Source organism: Euphorbia lathyris, chromosome 3, assembly GCF_963576675.1.
Source record: "Euphorbia lathyris chromosome 3, ddEupLath1.1, whole genome shotgun sequence".
Taxonomy (NCBI): domain Eukaryota; kingdom Viridiplantae; phylum Streptophyta; class Magnoliopsida; order Malpighiales; family Euphorbiaceae; genus Euphorbia; species Euphorbia lathyris.
This window is the reverse complement of record NC_088912.1, coordinates 75,400,020-75,407,043: the sequence shown is the minus strand read 5'-3', so window position 1 is coordinate 75,407,043 and position 7,024 is coordinate 75,400,020. Positions and strand designations below refer to the sequence as shown.

The 7,024-nt window shown below is 37.7% G+C and overlaps 1 long non-coding RNA gene across 2 annotated transcripts; it reads right to left on the bottom strand.

Annotated features, from left to right (window-relative positions):
* Positions 1-2,593: 2,593 nt before the first annotated feature.
* On the bottom strand, positions 2,594-4,698 carry LOC136224605 (uncharacterized). Of its 2 annotated transcripts, none has more exons than XR_010686510.1 (4): positions 4,477-4,698; positions 4,232-4,367; positions 3,121-3,235; positions 2,594-2,654 (listed from the first exon to the last, which is right to left on the bottom strand). It is a non-coding gene; the product is annotated as an uncharacterized lncRNA (long non-coding RNA). The 2 variants fall into 2 exon arrangements; XR_010686509.1 differs by lacking the exon at positions 2,594-2,654 and adding an exon at positions 2,687-2,984.
* Positions 4,699-7,024: the final 2,326 nt, after the last annotated feature.

Genomic DNA, 7,024 nt, shown 5'->3' with positions numbered 1-7,024 from the left:
TTAGCTTGCCTTATACCAAGACCCCCCCCCTGCTCTTAGGCTGGCAGGCTTCCTTCCAAGGGACCAGGTGAATCTTCCTCCCATCCCCAGACTCTCCCCACAGAAAACGCCGATTAATTTTATCAAGGTCGTTGAGGACCGGCTCAGGGAGCTTACAGGCTTGCATGATGTGATTTGGAGCAGCGCAGTTGATAGACTGGATTAAAGTAAGGCGACCTGCAAGGGAAAGAGAATTAGCTTTCCAGCTAGCACACAAACCGTTAGATTTGTCCAAAATGTCTTTAAAAGAGGCTTTGGACACCCTGTCACTATGAAGAGGGACCCCAAGGTATTTCCCAAACGATTGAGTCAGGGGAATGCCAGACATCTCACTCAGTCTTCTACACAAGCTATTATCCATATTCTTGGAACAAAGCATACGGGATTTATGGATGTTAATCTTCTGGCCAGAAGCCTCACAAAAGCAGTCGAGGATATCCATCACAACCTTAATTTGTTCCTCATTACCCTCCACAAAAAGCATGACATCATCAGCAAAGAGTAAATGGGTAACAGGGGGGCAATGTCTGTTGATGGAAACAGGGTGGAGAGTCCCTTTGCTCACCGCCTCTTGGATCAGGTGAGACAATCTTTCCATGGCAATAACAAAAAGGAAGGGGCTCATAGGATCCCCTTGACGAATACCCCTGGATGGAGAGAACTCATCCGACATATCCCCATTGATCATAACCTGGAAAACAGGAGAGGAAATACACTTTCCAATCAAATTCCTCCAGTTCTCCGGGATACCAGCTTTGGCTAAACTATCCAGAAGAAAGCTCCAGTTCAACCTATCATAGGCTTTCTCCAGATCCAGCTTGAGAGCCACGATCCCTTTCTTGCCTTTCTTAATCTTCATAGAATGGACAACCTCCTGGGCAATAACAACGTTATCCATCAATTGTCTTTCAGGAACAAAGCTCCCTTGATTTTGGCTGATAATATCCGGAAGGATCTTCCGGATTCTATTAGCCACAATCTTAGTAATAGCTTTATACAAGACATTACAAAGACTGATGGGTCTCATCTGGAGAAAGGAAGAAGGCTTGGCAACCTTAGGAATCAAGACAAGGAGGGTTTTATTAACCAAACTGATATCGTTCGAACCACCAAAGACACCTAACACAAAGCTGTATATACCCTCTTTAACAGTGTCCCAGTGTTTATGATAGAAACTAGCGGGGATACCATCAATACCAGGAGCCTTAGTGGAACCGATGCTGGAGAAGGCCAGATCAATCTCTTTAAGCTCAATGGGATGGAAAGCATTATTAATAGCATCCTCCCCCAAACGAGGAAAGGAAATGCCAGAGTGGGCACTCTCTAGGTCCACAGCTTCCTCTCTGAACAGGTCCTTGTAGAAATCAAGGGCAAGGCGCCGAATGTCCTCCTCCTCAAAAATCCACTCACCACTGGCGTCTTTAATAGTCTCGATCCTATTTCGCTGTCTCCTAATGATCGTTGAGAGGTGGAAAAATCTGGTATTCCGGTCCCCGTCTTGAATCCAAGCCTTCCTAGATTCCATCATCGTTATAAAAAAGACGTGCAAATAATTGTCATTGCTTTTATTTATGGTCAATGGTCATGGCAAAGTAAAATTCTAAAGAATTCTGAATAATAATTTAATATCCTATTAGTCAATGCTAAGTTTAAATTTTATTTTTTTTATAGTACAATGCTTGTGTTGTTTGTCATTGCTTTTATTTATGGTCAATGGTCATGGCAAAATAAAATTCTAAAGAATTCTGAATAATAATTTAATATCCTATTAGTCAATGCTAAGTTTAAATTTTATTTTTTTTTATAGTACAATGCTTGTGTTGTAATCATGTTTTGAAGTAGTTTTTTTTTTGGCATAATATCCGTTTAACTCCTTAAACTAAAGTTTCAAAGTTAATTAAGACCTTAAACTATTAAAATCATCAATCATATCTCTAAACTAAATAAAAATTATCAATTGAATCCTCATCCTATTCTAAAATCAGAAACTGTTACTATTCGATATGAACTGTAATGGTCTTTGTATTGGTTCAAAATGGATTTGGGGAAGAGAGTCCGAAACTGTTCAACCGAATGATTTTCGATAAGACCGCAATTAATAATTTTTGCTTAGAATGAGGATTCAATTAATGATTTTTATTAGAAGGAATAAGTTCTAATAAAAGTTAAAGGGCCAGCTAATAATCGTAAAAAAGGAATAAGTTCAAATATATGAAATTCAAGAATTTGAAATAGCTTAAGAAATGTTTACCCATATCGATACGCTGCAGCATAATTATAATTGATAGTCATGCATTAAAATGAAGTGTAGTTTAAAGTGAACTAATTCATATTTCAGATTAATTATTAATTAGTTCAACTAAACCACATATATTATGGAATAATGGAGAAAGATTATATCTATAAAGGATCTTCGATCGAGCATACAAAAATTTAACAGAGATAGATATGCACCTAAAAATCAGAACTGGTCATATCCTCAAATAGTAAGCAAAATAATAAAAAATAAATAAGTGAATATTGAAACTTTGACTTCATTGTTATATATAACTTACTAAATTTAAGAAAATGAGATTGCTTGATGTAGGAAAGGAATTGCTTCTGCATCCCAAACACTGAAGGCATGAAAAAATGCATCAAATCGCAAACGTTTTCTTTTTTTAAATCTGTAATTCTTCACAATTACATCGTTCATTTTTCAATAATGAAATCATTGAACATTCCAGATTTAGAGAGTCAAACATATTCAAAGTACAATGTCAACCTGTTTCATTGTGAAAAAAAATGCTAAATGGAATAAAACCATAAGTAGACATACGGTGGAAGCATTTTCATTGAGACTCATTAATTATGCCAAGGTATTTTGAGAAAGAAAATCCAGATTCATCAATGTTATGTCATGGGCTGTAAATTGCACATTAAAAGGCAGTATAGATCCCTGCAAGCTATCATCAAATTTAAAAGACAAACATTTTAGAGGGTAGAGTTCAACCCATACCGCAAATTAGAAACAAATGCAGGAAACTAAAAATGGAAATAAAAAAATTGTAAACACAAGTTGCATTCCATTTCTGTACTTACATCTTCAATCGAAGAGGGGTACGTTAGTTTACATGCAATCCCTTGGTAGATTACTTCAATGTCCTTTTTACCAACATATCGAGAACCTTAAGCTTTGGAGTGAATTTGACAATCTCTGAAATACAATCATCTATAACATTCAGAGGATAGAATACCACTATCAAAAAATTCCTTTTTTAAAAAAAAAACTGGTGAAATAAGAACATTTAAACTTAGGTAAATCAAATTAATTAACAAAACAAATAAATTAACTCCCAATATAATCCTAGAGACTTAAAGTTAACTTTCAAATAATTATTTAAGTGCATGTAATTCAAAGGTTTCATAACAGCCAAGCACTCTGTAGAAAAGCAACAGCTAGAAAGAAATTGTTTAAAAGCCACTAAAGAAATAAGTACACCAGATTTGACAAAAATCTGGTATGATCCCTTAGCCAATGTAGGATGCAGTTAAGGGAAAAAGAGGAGATTTTGGGCACAAAATTGTGATATGCAGAAAAAAAAACAGAAGTTGATTCGCCCAAAAGAATCTTAAGAGTTTTTTGAAATCCTATAGTTACAAATTTCTCTCAACATTCCACAGTCATATGTATTACATTGTTCATCATTGCATTACAAAGCATTATTGTCAATGAGTTAGAAGCTGAAGCTCATAATTCTACCTAGGCATCATTAAATATAAACTGCAAAACAAATGAAAATCAAAGCAATAACATGTTGATCTTGTAAGATAAATAAAAGGCTTAAATCCCAATGCAAATATGTTGCTGAAACATTTAAAATTTAAAATTTGGAATGAATTTAGATACAGAAAATTTAATTTAAGATGAAATCTACCAAATTAGATGAAATGTATAAAATCAGAACTCTAAGAATTTCATGTACTTTTAAGATTTCAAAGGAATTGAGATAGGGGTAATTGCATCGGGATGAATATACCTCCCCAATTAACAGGGCTTTAAACAGGCACCTGTTGTGAAATTGAACTCAAAATTCCAGTGAGAGATGAAAGAACCATGTTAAAACGCAATATGAAAACATAACTCGAACTATTTCATGCTAAGACTTTTGAGAATTAAAATAGATTTAGATAGGGATTTTCTGGATTTTACCTGCTCATTAACGAAGATAATTGATTTTAATCTCAGCATCAATACATCCCTAATTAAGTGTTGTTCAAATTGGACCATGTGCTTCTGAAGTCGAAATTTGATTTTGCAGATTTAATAATTGAACCCGCCAATCCTACTAAAACAGAGAATGAACTATTGATTAGAACATAATCCCTATGTTATAATACTCAATGAAGAAAACAAAGGGCAAAAAGACAACAAAAAGAATGAGAAAACATGTTTACAGAGAAATGGTAGAAGGATGTTTAACCATGAAGTTTGACACAACTAAATGAGTGGACACTGATCTCTGAGTCTCGTAGAAATTGGTTTTTGAAAAGAGATTTAGCCATATTTACAGAGTAAGGTTTCAAAGCTTCTCTCTGCTTCCTAATCTCCCATAGAAAACGACTAGGGTTTAAATGGCCAGAGTTTTTGGGTTATATAAAAAGTTCAAGCGATTAGTATCAAAGAGTTTGGTTTAATTAGGACTGAGGAATTTTTGGCCGGGAAATAGGGCAAGAAAGGGGTGAGAGGTTTTTTTTTTTTTTTAATAATATAAGAAAAAATAATTCAAAACTCTCTTAAATTAATCTAGTAATGACACATCAGCCAAAGCTCTATAAATTTGACAAGTGTTACTTTAGTTCCACACTTTATATATATAATAGATAATAGATGTTTCAATCTCTTCGTTTACTAACTTGACCATCAGACTGATCCTAAAGATCGCTCTGATGTAGTGACATAAGAAGCTCTAGAGATCACCTGCTACCTCACATCTCCATTATCCATTATTTAGTGCGGTGAGCGCGAAAAGCAAACAACCTTCGAATGAAATACGACCAACCATTAAGAATAGGCGACCCACAAGCGATAACTTCCGTAAAAGAGATGTTGATCACGGATGCTAGAACCTCCAACCCCAGGTAGGAGGAACCGTCCCTAAGCCCCGTGGTGGCACCATTGAACTTAACCCCTCTACTTGTAGAGGTAGAGCCTGAGGAAGAAGAAGTCAGCACTACCGCAGTTGGTTAACGTCATACAAAGCTTCCAAACCCCACAAGTCATTCAAACCGCGACGCAGATGAAAATCATCGAGCAGCAAAGATCCTGTAAGAAGAAAATGTGAAGATCTCGCAGTTCCTCAAAAGCAGAATCGGCGCGACGGAGCAACTTTTCTCCCATGGCTCTTCGGACGTAGCGAATCCAGGAACAATACGGCCACCGGCCCCACATCAGATCGTTGTTAGCACATTCGGGAGGCTAACGCCCGTAAATGGATCGACCACCCAAACTCTAGCACTCTAAGAAGTGGATGACTTGCTGAAGTCCAAGATTTAGAGATTCCTCGACAAGCGAGCCTTGGGCGGGGTCATGAGGGAAATGTCACCTCCAGCAAAACACCTTTAGTTACCGGATCATACCGTTTTCCAAAAGATTGGAAGGCCCTTTCCTAGCCTACTATTCGGGGAACTGAAGATACTAATGATCAAGTAGCCTCCTTCATGAGCACTATTAACCTATATTCGAAGTGGTCCCTTGGACGAACCAGGAGCACTCTCCATTTGGGTGTCCTCGACACCAACATCATTTCTTGATCGAGGCCTCTTCGAAGTCCTCTGTAGTGGCTCCATGGAATTCGAGGCGGGTCTTTTGGTAGGTACCTTGGCCGCAGTCCTTCAATTCGTCGAGTAAGTTGAAGGACGATAAGGAGTTCGATGTTGTCTGATAGGCGACACCTGGAGGTAGGAATCCCATCTCGAACTCCATCATTCCGAAATCAAGGCTCACTTGCTTACTAATTGGAGCTACAAACACAAAACAAGGTAAAGGTCAGATCACGTTAAAATACCAAAGAAAAGCAACAAGTCAAGACACAACTCGAACACAACTATCTTACAATCAAATGAGAAACCGAACCCACCCCAAACTTACCATGAAGGGCCACTTCGATTGTGATAGATTTAAGCTACGCCAAGTCACCTTCGATAAACTGACGCACCTTTTTCCACGCAGCCAACGATTCCGACGTACAATCAGCAAGTGTGCTAAACGCCACTGATTCCAAATAAAATAACCAGTGATCAAATAGTGTCCGATCAATAAATCCACATCCTTCTTATCAATGTTAGGCAGACATTTATAGGCAACCAAATCCTTGTCGCTGCCCAACAGCTCCCTCTTCATTAACCACAAGGACGAGTCTAGAGGGTCATGATGGGGCGTGGAGCATACGGTAGAATTTCTACGACGGAATATATATTATGATAAGTGTGTTACGACTATGGATGTGATGTGATCTTTCTAAATGCTCTATCTCTACTCGACGCCACTACTTAGGGGCAAGTGTACCCTATCGTATCAAGTAATAATCCGGTTAAGACCGGGTATCGAATCCACGGGATTTATAACTACAAGTATTAGACGACTCGGTTTTATACGTTATCTAAGCGGTGAATACTTTGAGTTGATTCGGGGAACAACTACAAACTACTCCTAACTATGGGTGAGACAAGTTTATATAACAAAACTCTACGAAATGATATGGATGGCGATAAGTTATAAATATGACAAATAACGACTCTCAATATATAAACGGTTAATGTTTTACTCTTGCAATGATGACTACGTGTAGTGTGACCGATTCGTGAAGTACTTAGACTACGCGGTTCCTAGTCAAGGCGTGTCTAATGCTTGGGACTAGAAATTAGGCCCGTAAGTTCCGTGGTTTGTCAATTCCTACGGTTTCCGGAACGTCACTTCCGGTGAGGCAACACCTATATGAATCCC